The sequence below is a fragment of the Pinus tabuliformis genome, chromosome 2_1, assembly GCF_031772625.1.
Source record: "Pinus tabuliformis cultivar Carrire ecotype Pingquan chromosome 2_1, CPIR1, whole genome shotgun sequence".
In the NCBI taxonomy this organism is placed as follows: domain Eukaryota; kingdom Viridiplantae; phylum Streptophyta; class Pinopsida; order Pinales; family Pinaceae; genus Pinus; species Pinus tabuliformis.
In genome coordinates this window covers 568154492-568175558 of record NC_142299.1, presented here as the reverse complement: position 1 = coordinate 568175558, position 21067 = coordinate 568154492, and positions in this window count along the sequence as shown.

Sequence of the window (21067 nt, the reverse complement as noted above, 5' to 3'; positions counted from 1 at the left end):
TTATTATGATGTTTACATCGACTGGAAACTTCTTGCTGTGAGAGAATAAACAATTAAAATTTTGCTTCTGACAAGCAACGAATAATCACAATTTTGTTTATGACAACTTCAGGATATAACAAAGAAGCAAGTACTGAAGTTGACCGAAAGCAGAAATTTTTATTTATCAGTATGGAAAATTCTTTGTTGATGGAATATGATTGGCTTCTTCGCTACCATGGGCTCGGATCTTATTTATATAGATTCCTAGATTCTTATGAATACAAACTACAGATAATAACAACTTCCTTTCTGAAAATTGGTATGCTTGCTTCAAAGTCTTAACTTCGAATTTTCGGTCATTCGTTTATGCACAGAACTATAAATGTTGGGATGACATTTTTTGATACATATTTTCGGCTACTATACCATTGTCTACAATTCAGGCTTTATATATATGACTGTAACAGATCTCCCGTAGTTCGGTCTTGGTCCTTTGTGACTGTAGCTTCAAGTTGATCCTGTTAACTATGCTTACAGTGCCTTTAATCAACTCGGCACTAGGTCCTTTACTTGCTAGCTAACTAGCCCTCAAATGTCTCTTTATTCCGTGATCTGACTATCCACAGAAAATGCATATACTTTTGATGATTTCGGATTACTGAGGTGACAACGTATTCTTAATTTGGAAGGTGATTTCAAACCTTAATATTTATGCCCAGAACTTTGCTCCTTTTACTAAAGGATTCGACCTTGAACGGGCTATTAATCTAGCCTCTCGGTCCTTTTAAGAACAATACTTCTATACTCTTCAAGTTACTTCACTGTCTTGCTCAGGCTGCGGCCTAATCACAAGGTTAATTTGTTTTGTAGTTATGCCCAGAATGTCAACTTCTCTGCGCAGTTGTGATCTTCTATCTGCCCTTGTGCCAAAAGTTTTGAATATGTAAACTTAACACTTAGTGTTAAATAGGAAAACTTTCTTACGTTTATTAGTTATAATTCCAACTATATGATGGTAGCCGCTAAGGTCCCAAGTGTTTGAATTTAGCTCTGATACCATATGTAAGGCTTGATATTATAATTTACAAATATTTCTAACAGTATATGCCTGTCCATTTAAATTCATTTCTAACATACTGTATTTACAATTTCATAAAATTTCATTTCTAGCAGAATGTACAGAATATACCTTCCAATTTTATGACTAAACAAATCAAATTAGATATATGTACTTACCTGGTTTTTCGGAGTTGGTGTCGGTTCCTGGATGATGTTGGATGATGTTGTTCTCCGGATACCAAACCAACCAATTTCCTCCCAGCCTGTCTGGGATCGGTCTTTCCGGACCCCAAACCCAAAAGGCTTCAAAAGTGAAACCTTTTGGCCCCGTGCCCAAAACTTCCAAGAACAGGTCTCAATTTTCCTAGATCTATATCTGGAGCCCCAAAGCTCATTCGTTATTTCACATTTCTCTCCCAGATTCTTCATTTGCTTCCTTCCCAAATTTCCATCCCGCAATCTCCATCCCACCGTCCTTCTCCTCTTAGATTTTCTTATATAGGAAAGGATCCTTCCCTCCGAAGAAATCCCACCCTTTTTTCCTCCAATCAACCTTGTCCTTATCCTTTTAAATTCTCATTACTCCATTCGGTTATCTTTATTGTACATTGAATTATATTTTTATTTAAATATATAATAAATGGTATTTTGATCTTTATCGCTTCAACCGACTTTGGGAAGAGGATCTTTTTTTTTAAGTACTTAACATGACATGCCAAAGGATAAGTTAATTAACTTGGGCCTAATAATATTTATTTATTTATTATTTTTAATTAAAATGTTATTAATGAAAATGAATTAATATATTATAAATAAGGTATTAATTAATTATTTTACTATTTAATTTATTTCCCATACATAAACACTTCATATAATTAAATTGGTATGAATACTACTACAGTGCTTTCAATAATTAATTCATTTTTTTTTTCTACTTGGGAATTTTCATAATAAGTTAGTATGCATACTAGCGCAGTGCATGCAATGCATGCATATGTAGCTATCATATGCATGCCTCGTATACATGCTAATATTTTTATGTTACTTGTAAGTTGAAATGGGTCGTTACATACACCCCTCCTTCAAAACACTTCGTCCCGAAGTTAGAGTTTATATAGTATATCGGTAATTACTTTAGTGTTTAGTATAATCATGTAAGGATTGCGTTCCGCGATTGAATACTTATTTGTAATGAAAAGAATTTTAAAATTTGTTTTGAACATTCATGCTCTGCCCCAACAGAGTTCCCAAGCTATTCTATAATCATCCTATCCTTCCTAATCTCTTCCACTCCCATCCTATCCATCCTCTACTAGAATATGCCATGGCATCAGCTATACTGATCTAACCATTCATAAACCTCAAGGGTGATAGCGTCGATTTTATCGATCTATATATATATATATATATATATATATATATATATATATATATATATGTATATATATTTTTTTTTTAGTAGGCATCCGGCAGTCATCATCACACGTCTAGGGGAGCGTAACTCGCACAGTCCTCCCATGACTCCAGGTTTTGGAGGATAAACGGTGGGCAACACCTCCACCCCTCCTAGTTGGATCAAGCTGAACACCCTATCATGGAACCTGATTGAGCCTCAATTGTTCTTGAAAGTTTTGTCATCACGTGATTGGTTTGGTATCGGGATTTAACCAGAGCTTGTATAGCGTATCAGGGTGATGAAAACATCTGCAACATAAATACTTGTCCACACATCATAACATATGCATTGATATATTCATAAAATATATTCAAATAACCCTTTCCTAGTATTTTATATTTTGTTGATACCTATGGTATATATTTTAAGTTTATATGACATACTTGGCTATGTCTAGCTGATATACCTACAATTAACTTTCACATCAAAATAGTAAAGTGTGATCACTATTATTATATCCATTTTATCAATGATAGGAAATCTATGGTTTTTCATCAAAGTCACACATGCTCATAAGTAAGACATCATATGTAGAAATTTCATCCTAACATAATTTATGTGGGCATCCATGAATCAACAATACATGCAGATTTAAGTAAACATGCATAATAAACCATAATAATTTGAAATAACATACTCCTATGTATCTTTTCATAGCTATGGAAAATTTCAAAATGACAGTCTCAAGAATATGGCTAATAAAGTAAAGATAAAATAAAGCCTTATCTATTATACACTTTTCCTATAATGATATTGCTAATAAATTTTATATTTAATTTTATATTCTTTATGTATTAACACTTATTATCCTTATCATGTTGTATCAAGTTTTCCCTATACAACAATCACTTCAGCTATCTTTCATGTATCAATTATCATATTATAAGCCCTTTAGACACCCTTCTGTACTGCTATCTTGTAGCTTATTTGACTTTTACTTCACTTTTATAGTTGCCCACTTTGCAATTAGTGTTATTTGTTAACATTACTCCCTATTTCCACACACACACACATATATATATATATTTTTACTTGATGATTGCTTTCTTTTTCTTCATTTTCCTTTGACCTTGTTATTTATGATTCTCCTTATCTCTTCAATTACCATAGAGTATACATTAGTTTATTGTTTATTTATGCCCTCATTGCTTTTTATATTTACTTTAACTATTTTTTTTTTTCTCCGTAAAACTGCACTAATTTATATTACAAAAACCAAAATACAACAAAATTTACAAAAGGCCGAAGCCTCGCATCTCCGAAGAGAATTTCCATGATTATCCATTCTAAGCGACAGGCAAAAAGGGACCTGTTTCTTTCTCCACATAACCAGTATATAATCGACACAACAGGCTTTTGAGCCAACACAGCGGATATGACTTGACACGATGGACCCATAACTGGACATAGTTGACACATAGTCTAACACAGTGGACACGCAAACCTTCGTGGCGGACATTGACTCTATGACAAACAAACATACCAAGAAAACAGAAGGAGATGGACTGAGAGTAGCATTTCTGGCCATGAAGACAGAGGCTTCTGAACTAATCCTCATCAGTGAGGTAAGGCTCATCCATTGCCAAGCCCTTGAGCTTCTTGTCATCCTCTGCATCTTAGTGCGACATTTTCGGAGCTGGCTCACTGGGTCCAGATTCTTCTGCTTGCGTGGGTCGCCTCATGTCCACTTTGGGAACCTGCATATCCACCCTTGGCACTGTCAGGTTGTCCCCAGGCCTCCGGAGGTTGCTGCAGTGCTCCACAGTGACTGAAACAATGAGTGTGTTATTTTCCAGCGTGCAGGGGATACGATATCTGACTGCCGGATGCTCCCTGTGACCGCAGTCCAGGATGTCACCCCTATCTCGTTCAATGCTATGGCTAACGGTGCCTCTCAGGCCTCTGTTCTGCCCAGAAGGATTGTCCACAGAGGCGGAGGTGAAGTAGCGGGCCTTGAGTAGCAGGGCGACCCCTTGTTCCACCGCGTCGACTTCCGATCCTAAGTCTCTCAATTGGCATCCTGTAATGGCCTTCCTTAACCAAATTCCTCGAGGAAAGCTTACACCCTGCCAGAGTATGTTTCGTTGCTTCCAGAAGTTGCTGAAGCCGCTTGGAAGAATGCAGGAATACAACATGGGTTCCAATTTATGGATCGCCATGTGCCTTGTCCGTGGCTGCACATTGAATGGCGCCTGAACCGGAATGGACATCCAAAGAAAAATCCCCTCTGCAATGAATGTCGCTTGAGCGAACTGAGCCTCCCCATGGCTTCAACCTTTGGCGCCTGAACAGGAATGGACATCCCAAGAAAAATCCTCTCCGCAATGAATGTCGCTTGAGCCAAATGAGCCTGCTATGGCTTCACCCTCCTTCGCAGTTATTACCTCGGCGTGTTGATTTATGGTGCTTGTCGGCTGCCAGCTGCCCATGTGACAAGCCACCTGCCGTTCATTCGTTAAATACACCCGCATCCAGGGTATTATTTACTTTAACTATTAAAGATATACTCTATATTCTTTTATATTTTGTAACATATTTATTTTCACTCTACTTTTATATATATAGTTCCCTGGAAATCATAGTTATATGTCATACTATTATAAATTTGTTCCTTTCCTAATTTTCACTTTCATTTTTTTATTTGGGTTATTTATTATTCCACTATGTTTTATGCACACCCTGATTTAATATTGAAATTATGAAATATTCGTCTATATATATATATATATATTTCATTCCCTGAAATCTCTCACATGTGTGTTTCGTCTTTATAGAATGTAAAAATAAAATAATGACCTTTGTTAATCTTTTATTTATCAAAATACTCATTTTAATCCTAAAGACTAATGAGCCAAATTTATTCACCTTTTCTTTTATTTACTTTAATACTAATTGCTTACAATACATTGAAGTCACCTTATACTACTTTTACTTTCATTTCTACTTTATTGCTTTATAATATTTAAAATTAATTACTTACTTACCCTATTAAATTATTTTATTATTATTATTTTCTTGGCTACTTTTCACTCGTGGCTGAAAATCCACCTATTCTTCACTAGATTAACATCTTTCATTTAATATGTGAATGGATTTCTATTATGAAAACTAAGGATAATCACCCATTTGCATTAGGTTGTCATTCTTATCCAAGTTAGAATTGGGGAGAATCCATGATTAATGCCATGTGAACGTTTGAAACCTTTACTTGGGATCCATATTTCACAATTCTTATTTATTTACTTATTTATTTTCTTGGAAAGAGAAAATTCGAGCTTCGTAATTCATTAAATAACGCGATAATCTGTTCATATATATAATAATAAAGTCACAACTCAATCTTCTCTGGACAAGGCCTGATTCATTCTGTGTACTTTATACAATCTTCTACTTAATTTTGTTGACCTAGTTCACTAGTTCTTTTCGATTTTTTTTTTTTTTTTTTTAATTCAATCCAGATATATTTTAATTTAATTCCATAAATATAATTATAGAATAATCCTTAAATAAAATACAAACTCCAATGTTACACCCCTCACCTCCCAGTCTCACATACCCATCTTGAAAAAGAAATGAGCATATTTTATAATATACAATGTTTATTGTCATTTTAATGATTTTCTTTGATTTTAAAATTTTCACAGAATTATATTGTTTTATTATACTTTCCAAACAGGCTACAAACACATTATCTTAGATTTAGACTTATAAGGCCATCGTTATATACAATGAGATAGGATATATATTATGTTCATTTTATATTATATATAATTGTGTATGTATATTTTATATTATATATAATTGTGTATGTATATTTTATATTATATATAACTGTTATTTTAATTGGCTTGGCTTTTCTAAAGATTATTGCACGATCGAATTTTATAGCTTCCTTATCTTCTTCGTTCTTACTATTGTATGACTATCTTCTATACAACATATGATGTTTTCAATTTAAATTTGTCTTAGAGCAAATAGAAAAATTAAGCCCTCTATTAAATACATTAATCTCATCATTATTAAAATGGTTAATTACTTTCTTATTTGTAATTCCCAATATTCCATTTATTTATTTATTTATTTATTTATTTTTTATTTTTTTTAACTCGATTCCATTTCGAATTGTATCATTTATGATGGTAAAAATGAAAATAATTGGGCCATTTCTCGATGCGTGCGTGTCATCTTGCTCAGGGTTCCAATGTCTCCATTGAGGATGGTAACCGATTGGAGAACTAGAAAATTCAGATTCAGATTAACTCCGAAGCACGTTGTGGCTGGATAAAACCATGATGACATAGTTGGTATATTAAATCTAAAATTGTGAGCCGAAGAAGATACACCTTTAATAATTTAAGACCATCACTATCCTTGGATATTGGGTAGAGAATGTTTGAACTAGTCAAGTAAATACTGAGGCAAGTCTGCCACTTGATATTATGAGTTGGAAATTGGGGAGAAGTTCGTATACACCTGAAAACCAAAGTCCATTTCACTTTCCATGTGTTGACTACTACCGTAATACTATACTTATTTGACCAGTTTAAACAATTAATAAATACATACCCATAAAATTAAATGTTCATTAGTAAATAAATAATACCATATATATTTTTTGAAATAAAATGTTCATGACACGTACTAAATTTTATTGTTTGATTATAATAGCCCTGTAAAGAGCTAAATTAACTCAAAACCCTTTGTCTACGGGTCGGCAATAACCGAAGTATCAACAGCCTTGGGAATATACATACACTCACATGTTGATTAAGTAGGGAAATTATGTCAAAATTCTTTACAAGTTTGGAATGCATTAAACGTCTCTGCGTCATCAACGTGTTAAACTCATGTGAGTCACTGCCACTAATCAGCAAAATTTCTCTCAATTTCCCTTAATTCGTTTGATGTGTGAATATTATGAAATGAAATGTGGAGGGACTACGACCTTTCCACTTGGCCCTCCAGACGTCGCCTCACATGGCCCTTAAACTTTAAAAACCGAAACATGTAACATATTGAAACCTTAGAACCTCATAAGCTTGCCGCATTTCCTTACAATTCCTCCAATTCACCTACGACATTACTAACTGCAGGTAGATCAATTTATGATATTCAATTCCTCCAATTCACCTTCGGCATTACTAACTGCAGGTAGATCAATTTCTGTTGCCTGACTAGCAGCAATACCAGTAGGAATAATAGCAGGTTTATTAGCCTTTTTACTTCAAACCTTCTCTGTAGTCTGACAATTCACTGTGTCATCTGAATTCTCTCTCATTTTCTCAAAGCATGCTGTGTTTTTTTTTTTTTTTAGGAATATAGGTAACGGACTTCATTTGCTCCACAGGATTATCCAGTTGTGCGGATGCAAAGCCAGATGACTTTACCAGCTGAGAAAAATCTTTAAAAGCTTGCATGTTCATTCTGTCGTTGTCCTCATCTGACCAATCCAATGTATAGTGTATGTATTTAGAGGGATTCTTAACATAGTCAGGGACTCCAACACAGTCATTCTGTACTAAATCTGAAGAACCGGGGTCTCTTATTGATGGTCTCTTTCTTGAGTTCACACCTTCAATGTCATCATGCTCAGTTTCCAACTGTCCAGCGGGATCCCCTCTACCTCCAGGCTCAGATCTCAATAGTCAACAACTTCTTCATCCATAAACCTAATCCTATCCCCAACCTAACCATGGTTAAGTCCTGCGTCTATAGCCTACGACGTAAACTTGAAAACTTAACTGCTGAGCCCATCATTGAACTCGCACTCAAGTCGTCTATAGAACTGTGCTTATCTATTCAGCCACCTTTTAACCATTAAAATTCAAATATGCATGCTTGCTTGCAGCTTTACAATGTGCATTTGTGCATTTTTCTCACTTTCATGCTTGTGTTCATGCACCTGTTGATCCATCTGTAAGGTGTTACTCTGCATTCATTTAAAATGATTAAAACAATGATATGGTATGCTGGCATGGAAATTGTTTACCCTAAGTGTGTTCTCACATGTGTGTGAGCACTTCGTAAAAAGAGATCATGCATTTCCCTTATTTTCTTGGTTTCATGCTTGCTATTTATGTCTCCTGAGTCCCACCCACCTTTTCCCACAAAAAATAGGTGGGAAGGAAGCCGAGCAAAATAAATATGCTTCAGAGGCAATCTAGTTAGGAAATGCTTTTTAAACTGTTTATCTAACTAGATATTTATCCCTAAAATCCACACGAATATCCGATTATTCACTTATCATTTTTACATCTAAGAGTTGTTCTTTCATTATTTGCTCTAAAATCTATGGGCTCTAGCTGACATTTAAAGTGGAACAGCTTATGATTTCTTGCCCTTTTTGGTGGTTATATTTATTTTGAACACCTGTTTATATACCTTATTAAATACAATAGAAATGTAGTTACCTCTGAGTGTTGTATTTTAGCAAGTTATTTGATGCATATGAACAAATGAGCTTCATATTTTCTAAAAGATGAGAATTTAGAACAATGAAAAATGAAATATAATGCAGGCCAAAAAGATTTGGGAGAAAAGCTAGTGAAAAAGTTGACATTGCTGCATAAACTCATCTAAACAATTGGGTTTGAAGTTATGGATGATTACTGCTGCATGTTGCGTATCATTGGGTGACAACAATTTTCAAAATGATGCTGCTACTTAAAAGATATTTGGATGCAAGCCATTTTTCTGAATAGTACCATCAATGTTGACTATGATCAAAAAGAGGGTCCATATGGATGTTACCCTGAAAGAAATGTTTAGATGGTGGCTTTGTCCTAAGAAGGTCATTTTTAGCTACTATGGTTTGTACGAACATACTTCAAAGAGGATCTAAAAGACAACTTCATTACGCTTGCTTTTATTAATGGAATTGATATTATTTTCAAAATTGATAAAATTGCTGATTTTTAGGTGATGTCATGAAAAATCGCCATTTTTTCAACCAGCTGATTTTTCTCCATTTTTGCTGATTTTTTCCGATTTTGAAAAAATGAATATATTTTATATTTTATAATATGTGCCGCGATCTGCCCATTTTTTGCCCCTTTTTTTTTTAGCCGATGTTTCTGAAAAGATGTTTTTTGGACCCTTGTCGATTTTTGCTGATGCTGATTTTTCAACACTGATTATTTTCATATTTTTCCATTTTTCAGGTTATTATGATGTTTACATCGACTGGAAACTTCTTGCTGTGACAGAATAAACAATTAAAATTTTGTTTCTGACAAGCAACGAATAATCACAATTTTGTTTATGACAACTTCAGGATATAACAAAGAAGCAAGTACTGAAGTTGACCGAAAGCAGAAATTTTTATTTATCAGTATGGAAAATTCTTTGTTGATGGAATATGATTGGCTTCTTCGCTACCATGGGCTCGGATCTTATTTATATAGATGCCTAGATTCTTATGAATACAAACTACAGATAATAACAACTTCCTTTCTGAAAATTGGTATGCTTGCTTCAAAGTCTTAACTTAGAATTTTCGGTCATTTGTTTATGCACAGAACTATAAATGTTGGGATGACATTTTTTGATACATATTTTCGGCTACTATACCATTGTCTACAATTCAGGCTTTATATATATGACTGTAACAGATCTTCCGTAGTTCGGTCTTGGTCCTTTGTGACTGTAGCTTCAAGTTGATCCTGTTAACTATGCTTACAGTGCCTTTAATCAACTCGGCACTAGGTCCTTTACTTGCTAGCTAACTAGCCCTCAAATGTCTCTTTATTCCGTGATCTGACTATCCACAGAAAATGCATAGACTTTTGATGATTTCGGATTACTGAGGTGACAACGTATTCTTAATTTGGAAGGTGATTTCAAACCTTAATATTTATGCCCAGAACTTTGCTCCTTTTACTAAAGGATTCGACCTTGAATGGGCTATTAATCTAGCCTCTCGGTCCTTTTAAGAACAATACTTCTATACTCTTCAAGTTACTTCACTGTCTTGCTCAGGCTGCGGCCTAATCACAGGGTTAATTTGTTTTGTAGTTATGCCCAGAATGTCAACTTCTCTGCGCAGTTGTGATCTTCTATCTGCCCTTGTGCCAAAAGTTTTGAATATGTAAACTTAACACTTAGTGTTAAATAGGAAAACTTTCTTACGTTTATTAGTTATAATTCCAACTATATGATGGTAGCCGCTAAGGTCCCAAGTGTTTGAATTTAGCTCTGATACCATATGTAAGGCTTGATATTATAATTTACAAATATTTCTAACAGTATATGCCTGTCCATTTAAATTCATTTCTAACCTACTGTATTTACAATTTCATAAAATTTCATTTCTAGCAGAATGTATGGAATATACCTTCCAATTTTATGACTAAACAAATCAAATTAGATATATGTACTTACCTGGTTTTTCTGAGTTGGTGTCGGTTCCTGGATGATGTTGGATGATGTTGTTCTCCGGATACCAAACCAATCAATTTCCTCCCAGCCTGTCTGGGATCGGTCTTTCCGGACCCCAAACCCAAAAGGCTTCAAAAGTGAAACCTTTTGGCCCCCGTGCCCAAAACTTCCAAGAACAGGTCTCAATTTTCCTAGATCTATATCTGGAGCCCCAAAGCTCATTCGTTATTTCACATTTCTCTCCCAGATTCTCCATTTGCTTCCTTCCAAAATTTCCATCCCGCAATCTCCATCCCACCGTCCTCCCCCCTTCTCCTCTTAGATTTTCTTATATAGGAAAGGATCCTTCCCTCCGAAGAAATCCCACCCTTTTTTCCTCCAATCAACCTTGTCCTTATCCTTTTAAATTCTCATTACTCCATTCGGTTGTCTTTATTGTACATTAAATCATATTTTTATTTAAATATATAATAAATGGTATTTTGATCTTTATCGCTTCAACCGACTTTGGGAAGAGGATCTTTTTTTTAAAGTACTTAACATGACATGCCAAAGGATAAGTTAATTAACTTGGGCCTAATAATATTTATTTATTTATTATTTAATTAAATGTTATTAATGAAAATGAATTAATATATTATAAATAAGGTATTAATTAATTATTTTACTATTTAATTTATTTCCCATACATAAACACTTCATATAATTAAATTGGTATGAATACTACTACAGTGCTTTCAATAATTAATTCATTTTTTTCTTCTACTTGGGAATTTTCATAATAAGTTAGTATGCATACTAGCGCAGTGCATGCAATGCATGCATATGTAGCTATCATATGCATGCCTCGTATACATGCTAATATTTTTATGTTACTTGTAAGTTGAAATGGGTCGTTACATACACCCCTCCTTCAAAACACTTCGTCCCGAAGTTAGAGTTTATATAGTATATCGGTAATTACTTTAGTGTTTAGTATAATCATGTAAGGATTGCGTTCCGCGATTGAATACTTATTTGTAATGAAAAGAATTTTAAAATTTGTTTTGAACATTCATGCTCTGCCCCAACAGAGTTCCCAAGCTATTCTATAATCATCCTATCCTTCCTAATCTCTTCCACTCCCATCCTATCCGTCCTCTACTGGATTATGCCATGGCATCGGCTATACCGATCTAACCATTCATAAACCTCAAGGGTGATAGCGTCGATTGTATCGACCTATATATATATATATATATATATATATATATATATATATATATATATATATATATATATATATATATATATATATATATATATATATATATATATATAGATATATATATATATATATATATATATATATATATATATTTTGTAGGCATCCAGCAGTCATCATCACACGTCTAGGGGAGCGTAACTCGCACAGTCCTCCCATGACTCCAGGTTTTGGAGGATAAACGGTGGGCAACACCTCCACCCCTCCTAGTAGGATCAAGCTGAACACCCTATCATGGAACCTGATTGAGCCTCAATTGTTCTTGAAGGTTTTGTCATCATGTGATTGGTTTGGTATCAGGATTTAACCAAAGCTTGTATAGCGTATCAGGATGATGAAAACATATGCAACATAAATACTTGTCCACACATCATAACATATGCATTGATATATTCATAATTAAATATATTCAAATAACCCTTTCCTAGTATTTTATATTTTGTTGATACCTATGGTATATATTTTAAGTTTATATGACATACTTGGCTATGTCTAGCTGATATACCTACAATTAACTTTCACATCAAAATAGTAAAGTGTGATCACTATTATTATATCCATTTTATCAATGATAGGAAATCTATGGTTTTTCATCAAAGTCACACATGCTCATAAGTAAGACATCATATGTAGAAATTTCATCCTAACATAATTTATGTGGGCATCCATGAATCAACAATACATGCAGATTTAAGTAACATACATAATAAACCATAATAATTTGAAATAACATACTCCTCTGTATCTTTTCATAGCTATGGAAAATTTCAAAATGACAGTCTCAAGAATATGGCTAATAAAGTAAAGATAAAATAAAGCCTTATCTATTATACACTTTTCCTATAATGATATTGCTAATAAATTTTATATTTAATTTTATATTCTTTATGTATTAACGCTTATTATCCTTATCATGTTGTATCAAGTTTTCCCTATACAACAATCACTTCAGCTATCTTTCATGTATCAATTATCATATTATAAGCCCTTTAGACACCCTTCTGTACTGCTATCTTGTAGCTTATTTGACTTTTACTTCACTTTTATAGTTCCCCACTTTGCAACTAGTGTTATTTGTTAACATTACTCCCTATTTCCACACACACACACACATATATATATTTTTACTTGATGATTGCTTTCTTTTTCTTCATTTTCCTTTGACCTTGTTATTTATGATTCTCCTTATCTCTTCAATTACCATAGAGTATACATTAGTTTATTGTTTATTTATGCCCTCATTGCTTTTTATATTTACTTTAACTATTAAAGATATACTCTATATTCTTTTATATTTTGTAACATATTTATTTTCACTCTACTTTTATATATATAGTTCCCTGGAAATCATAGTTATATGTCATACTATTATAAATTTGTTCCTTTCCTAATTTTCACTTTCATTTTTTTATTTGGGTTATTTATTATTCCACTATGTTTTATGCACACCCTGATTTAATATTGAAATTATGAAATATTCGTCTATATATATATATATATATATATATATATATATATTTCATTCCCTGAAATCTCTCACATGTGTGTTTCGTCTTTATAGAATGTAAAAATAAAATAATGACCTTTGTTAATCTTTTATTTATCAAAATACTCATTTTAATCCTAAAGACTAATGAGCCAAATTTATTCACCTTTTCTTTTATTTACTTTAATACTAATTGCTTACAATACATTGAAGTCACCTTATACTACTTTTACTTTCATTTCTACTTTATTGCTTTATAATATTTATAATTAATTACTTACTTACCGTATTAAATTATTTTATTATTATTATTTTCTTGGCTACTTCTCACTCGTGGCTGAAAATCCACCTATTCTTCACTAGATTAACATCTTTCATTTAATATGTGAATGGATTTCTATTATGAAAACTAAGGATAATCACCCATTTGCATTAGGTTGTCATTCTTATCCAAATTAGAATTGGGGAGAATCCATGATTAATGCCATGTGAACGTTTGAAACCTTTACTTGGGATCCATATTTCACAATTCTTATTTATTTACTTATTTATTTTCTTGGAAAGAGAAAATTCGAGCTTCGTAATTCATTAAATAACGCGATAATCTGTTCATATATATAATAATAAAGTCACAACTCAATCTTCTCTGGACAAGGCCTGATTCATTCTGTGTACTTTATACAATCTTCTACTTAATTTTGTTCTCCTAGTTCACTAGTTCTTTTCGAATTTTTTTTATTTATTTTTTTAATTCAATCCAGATATATTTTAATTTAATTCCATAAATATAATTATAGAATAATCCTTAAATAAAATACAAACTCCAATGTTACACCCCTCACCTCCCGGTCTCACATACCCATCTTGAAAAAGAAATGAGCATATTTTATAATATACAATGTTTATTGTCATTTTAATGATTTTCTTTGATTTTAAAATTTTCACAGAATTATATTGTTTTACTATACTTTCCAAACAGGCTACAAACACATTATCTTAGATTTAGACTTATAAGGCCATCGTTATATACAATGAGATAGGATATATATTATGTTCATTTTATATTATATATAATTGTGTATGTATATTTTATATTATATATAACTGTTATTTTAATTGGCTTGGCTTTTCTAAAGATTATTGCACCATCGAATTTTATAGCTTCCTTATCTTCTTCGTTCTTACTATTGTATGACTATCTTCTATACAAGATATGATGTTTTCAATTTAAATGTCTTAGAGCAAATAGAAAAATTAAGCCCTCTATTAAATACATTAATCTCCTCATTATTAAAATGGTTAATTACTTTCTTATTTGTAATTCCCAATATTCCATTAAATTATTATTATTATTATTATTTTTTATTTTTATTTTTAACTCGATTCCATTTCGAATTGTATCATTCATGATGGTAAAAATGAAAATAATTGGGCCATTTCTCGATGCGTGTGTGTCATCTTGCTCAGGGTTCCAATGTCTCCATTGAGGATGGTAACCGATTGGAGAACTAGAAAATTCAGATTCAGATTAACTCCGAAGCACGTTGTGGCTGGATAAAACCATGATGACATGGTTGGTATATTAAATCTAAAATTGTGAGCCGAAGAAGATACACCTTTAATAATTTAAGACCATCACTATCCTTGGATATTGGGTAGAGAATGTTTGAACTAGTCAAGTAAATACTGAGGCAAGTCTGCCACTTGATATTATGAGTTGGACATTGCGGAGAAGTTCGTATACACCTGAAAACCAAAGTCGATTTCACTTTCCATGTGTTGACTACTACCGTAATACTATACTTATTTGACCAGTTTAAACAATTAATAAATACATACCCATAAAATTAAATGTTCATTAGTAAATAAATAATACCATATATATTTTTTGAAATAAAATGTTCATGACACGTTACTAAATTTTATTGTTTGATTATAATAGCCCTGTAAAGAGCTAAATTAACTCAAAACCATTTGTCTACGGGTCGGCAATAACCGAAGTATCAACAGCCTTGGGAATATACATACACTCACGTGTTGATTAAGTAGGGAAATTATGTCAAAATTCTTTACAAAGTTTGGAATGCATTAAACGTCTCTGCGTCATCAACGTGTTAAACTCATGTGAGTCACTGCCACTAATCAGCAAAATTTCTCTCAATTTCCCTTAATTCGTTTGATGTGTGAATATTATGAAATGAAATGTGGAGGGACTACGACCTTTCCACTTGGCCCTCCAGACGTCGCCTCACATGGCCCTTAAACTTTAAAAACCGAAACATGTAACATATTGAAACCTTAGAACCTCATAAGCTTGCCGCATTTCCTTACAATTCCTCCAATTCACCTACGGCATTACTAACTGCAGGTAGATCAATTTACGATATTCAATTCCTCCAATTCACCTTCGGCATTACTAACTGCAGGTAGATCAATTTCTGTTGCCTGACTAGCAGCAATACCAGTAGGAATAATAGCAGGTTTATTAGCCTTTTTACTTCAAACCTTCTCTGTAGTCTGACAATTCACTGTGTCATCTGAATTCTCTCTCATTTTCTCAAAGCATGCTGTGTTTTTTTTTTTTTTTTTTAGGAATATAGGTAACGGACTTCATTTGCTCCACAGGATTATCCAGTTGTGCGGATGCAAAGCCAGATGACTTTACCAGCTGAGAAAAATCTTTAAAAGCTTGCATGTTCATTCTGTCGTTGTCCTCATCTGACCAATCCAATGTATAACTGTGTATGAATTTAGAGGGATTCTTAACATAGTCAGGGACTCCAACACAGTCATTCTATATTAAATCTGAAGAACCGGGGTCTCTTATTGATGGTCTCTTTCTTGAGTTCACACCTTCAATGTCATCATGCTCAGTTTCCAACTGTCCAGCGGGATCCCCTCTACCTCCAGGCTCAGATCTCAATAGTCAACAACTTCTTCATCCATAAACCTAATCCTATCCCCAACCTAACCATTGTTAAGTCCTGCGTCTATAGCCTACGACGTAAACTTGAAAACTTAACTGCTGAGCCCATCATTGAACTCGCACTCAAGTCGTCTATAGAACTGTGCTTATCTATTCAGCCACCTTTTAACCAATAAAATTCCAATATGCATGCTTGCTTGCAGCTTTACAATGTGCATTTGTGCATTTTTCTCACTTTCATGCTTATGTTCATGCACCTGTTGATCCATCTGTAAGGTTTTACTCTGCATTCATTTACAATGATTAAAACAATGATATGGTATGCTGGCATGGAAATTGTTTACCCTAAGTGTGTTCTCACATGTGTGTGAGCACTTCGTAAAAAGAGATCATGCATTTCCCTTATTTTCTTGGTTTCATGCTTGCTATTTATGTCTCCTGAGTCCCACCCACCTTTTCCCACAAAAAATAGGTGGGAAGGAAGCCGAGCAAAATAAATATGCTTCAGAGGCAATCTAGTTAGGAAATGCTTTTAAACTGTTTATCTAACTAGATACTTATCCCTAAAATCCACACGAATATCCGATTATTCACTTATCATTTTTACATCTAAGAGTTGTTCTTTCATTATTTGCTCTAAAATCTATGGGCTCTAGCTGACATTTAAAGTGGAACAGCTTATGATTTCTTGCCCTTTTTGGTGGTTATATTTATTTTGAACACCTGTTTATATACCTTATTAAATACAATAGAAATGTAGTTACCTCTGAGTGTTGTATTTTAGCAAGTTATTTGATGCATATGAACAAATGAGCTTCATATTTTCTAAACGATGAGCATTTAGAACAATGAAAAATGAAATATAATGCAGGCCAAAAAGATTTGGGAGAAAAGCTAGTGAAAAAGTTGACATTGCTGCATAAACTCATCTAAACAATTGGGTTTGAAGTTATGGATGATTACTGCTGCATGTTGCGTATCATTGGGTGACAACAATTTTCAAAATGATGCTGCTACTTAAAAGATATTTGGATGCAAGCCATTTTTCTGAATAGTACCATCAATGTTGACTATGATCAAAAAGAGGGTCCATATGGATGTTACCCTGAAAGAAATGTTTAGATGGTGGCTTTGTCCTAAGAAGGTCATTTTTAGCTACTATGGTTTGTACGAACGTACTTCAAAGAGGATCTAAAAGACAACTTCATTACGCTTGCTTTTATTAATGGAATTGATATTATTTTCAAAATTGATAAAATTGCTGATTTTTAGGTGATGTCATGAAAAATCGCCATTTTTCAACCAGCTGATTTTTCTCCATTTTTGCTGATTTTTTTTTTCCGATTTTGAAAAAATGAATATATTTTATATTTTATAATATGTGCCGCAATCTGCCCATTTTTTGCCCATTTTTTAGCCGATGTTTCTGAAAAGATGTTTTTTTTGGACCCTTGTCGATTTTTGCTGATGCTGATTTTTCAACACTGATTATTTTCATATTTTTCCATTTTTCAGGTTATTATGATGTTTACATCGACTGGAAACTTCTTGCTGTGACAGAATAAACAATTAAAATTTTGCTTCTGACAAGCAACGAATAATCACAATTTTGTTTATGACAACTTCAGGATATAACAAAGAAGCAAGTACTGAAGTTGACCGAAAGCAGAAATTTTTATTTATCAGTATGGAAAATTCTTTGTTGATGGAATATGATTGGCTTCTTCGCTACCATGGGCTCGGATCTTATTTATATAGATGCCTAGATTCTTATGAATACAAACTACAGATAATAACAACTTCCTTTCTGAAAATTGGTATGCTTGCTTCAAAGTCTTAACTTCGAATTTTCGGTCATTCGTTTATGCACAGAACTATAAATGTTCGGATGACATTTTTTGATACATATTTTCGGCTACTATACCATTGTCTACAATTCAGGCTTTATATATATGACTGTAACAGATCTCCCGTAGTTCGGTCTTGGTCCTTTGTGACTGTAGCTTCAAGTTGATCCTGTTAACTATGCTTACAGTGCCTTTAATCAACTCGGCACTAGGTCCTTTACTTGCTAGCTAACTAGCCCTCAAATGTCTCTTTATTCCGTGATCTGACTATCCACAGAAAATGCATATACTTTTGATGATTTCGGATTACTGAGGTGACAACGTATTCTTAATTTGGAAGGTGATTTCAAACCTTAATATTTATGCCCAGAACTTTGCTCCTTTTACTAAAGGATTCGACCTTGAATGGGCTATTAATCTAGCCTCTCAGTCCTTTTAAGAACAATACTTCTATACTCTTCAAGTTACTTCACTGTCTTGCTCAGGCTGCGGCCTAATCACAAGGTTAATTTGTTTTGTAGTTATGCCCAGAATGTCAACTTCTCTGCGCAGTTGTGATCTTCTATCTGCCCTTGTGCCAAAAGTTTTGAATATGTAAACTTAACACTTAGTGTTAAATAGGAAAACTTTCTTACGTTTATTAGTTATAATTCCAACTATATGATGGTAGCCGCTAAGGTCCCAAGTGTTTGAATTTAGCTCTGATACCATATGTAAGGCTTGATATTATAATTTACAAATATTTCTAACAGTATATGCCTGTCCATTTAAATTCATTTCTAACATACTGTATTTACAATTTCATAAAATTTCATTTCTAGCAGAATGTACAGAATATACCTTCCAATTTTATGACTAAACAAATCAAATTAGATATATGTACTTACCTGGTTTTTCTGAGTTGGTGTCGGTTCCTGGATGATGTTGGATGATGTTGTTCTCCGGATACCAAACCAACCAATTTCCTCCCAGCCTGTCTGGGATCGGTCTTTCCGGACCCCAAACCCAAAAGGCTTCAAAAGTGAAACCTTTTGGCCCCCGTGCCCAAAACTTCCAAGAACAGGTCTCAATTTTCCTAGATCTATATCTGGAGCCCCAATCATTCGTTATTTCACATTTCTCTCCCAGATTCTCCATTTGCTTCCTTCCCAAATTTCCATCCCGCAATCTCCATCCCACCGTCCTTCTCCTCTTAGATTTTCTTATATAGGAAAGGATCCTTCCCTCCGAAGAAATCCCACCCTTTTTTCCTCCAATCAACCTTGTCCTTATCCTTTTAAATTCCCATTACTCTAGTCGGTTGTCTTTATTGTACATTAAATTATATTTTTATTTAAATATATAATAAATGGTATTTTGATCTTTATCGCTTCAACCGACTTTGGGAAGAGGATCTTTTTTTTAAAGTACTTAACATGACATGCCAAAGGATAAGTTAATTAACTTGGGCCTAATAATATTTATTTATTTATTATTTAATTAAATGTTATTAATGAAAATGAATTAATATATTATAAATAAGGTATTAATTAATTATTCTACTATTTAATTTATTTCCCATACGTAAACACTTCATATAATTAAATTGGTATGAATACTACTAGAATGCTTTCAATAATTAATTCATTTTTTTTTTCTACTTTGGAATTTTCATAATAAGTTAGTATGCATACTAGCGCAGTGCATGTAATGCATGCATATGTAGCTATCATATGCATGCCTCGTATACATGCTAATATTTTTATGTTACTTGTAAGTTGAAATGGGTCGTTACATACACCCCTCCTTCAAAACACTTCGTCGTGAAGTTAGAGTTTATATAGTATATCGGTAATTACTTTAGTGTTTAGTATAATCATGTAAGGATTGCGTTCCGCGATTGAATACTTATTTGTAATGAAAAGAATTTTAAAATTTGTTTTGAACATTCATGCTCTGCCCCAACAGAGTTCCCAAGCTATTCTATAATCATCCTATCCTTCCTAATCTCTTCCACTCCCATCCTATCCGTCCTCTACTAGATTATGCCATGGCATCGGCTATACCGATCTAACCATTCATAAACCTCAAGGGTGATAGCGTCGATTGTATCGACCTATATATATATATATATATATATATATATATATATATATATATATATATATATATATATATTTAGTAGGCATCCAGCAGTCATCATCACACGTCTAGGGGAGCGTAACTCGCACAGTCCTCCCATGACTCCGGGTTTTGGAGGATAAACGGTGGGCAACACCTCCACCCCTCCTAATTGGATCAAGCTGAACACCCTATCATGGAACCTGATTGAGCCTCAATTGTTCTTGAAAGTTTTGTCATCACGTGGTTGGTTTGGTATCCGGGATTTAACCAGAGCTTGTATAGCGTATCAGGGTGATGAAGACATCTGCAACATAAATACTTGTCCACACATCATAACATATGCATTGATATATTCATAAAATATATTCAAATAACCCTTTCCTAGTATTTTATATTTTGTTGATACCTATGGTATATATTTTAAGTTTATATGGCATACATGGCTATGTCTAGCTGATATACCTACAATTAACTTTCACATCAAAATAGTAAAGTGTGATCACTATTATTATATCCATTTTATCAATGATAGGAAATCTATGGTTTTTCATCAAAGTCACACATGCTC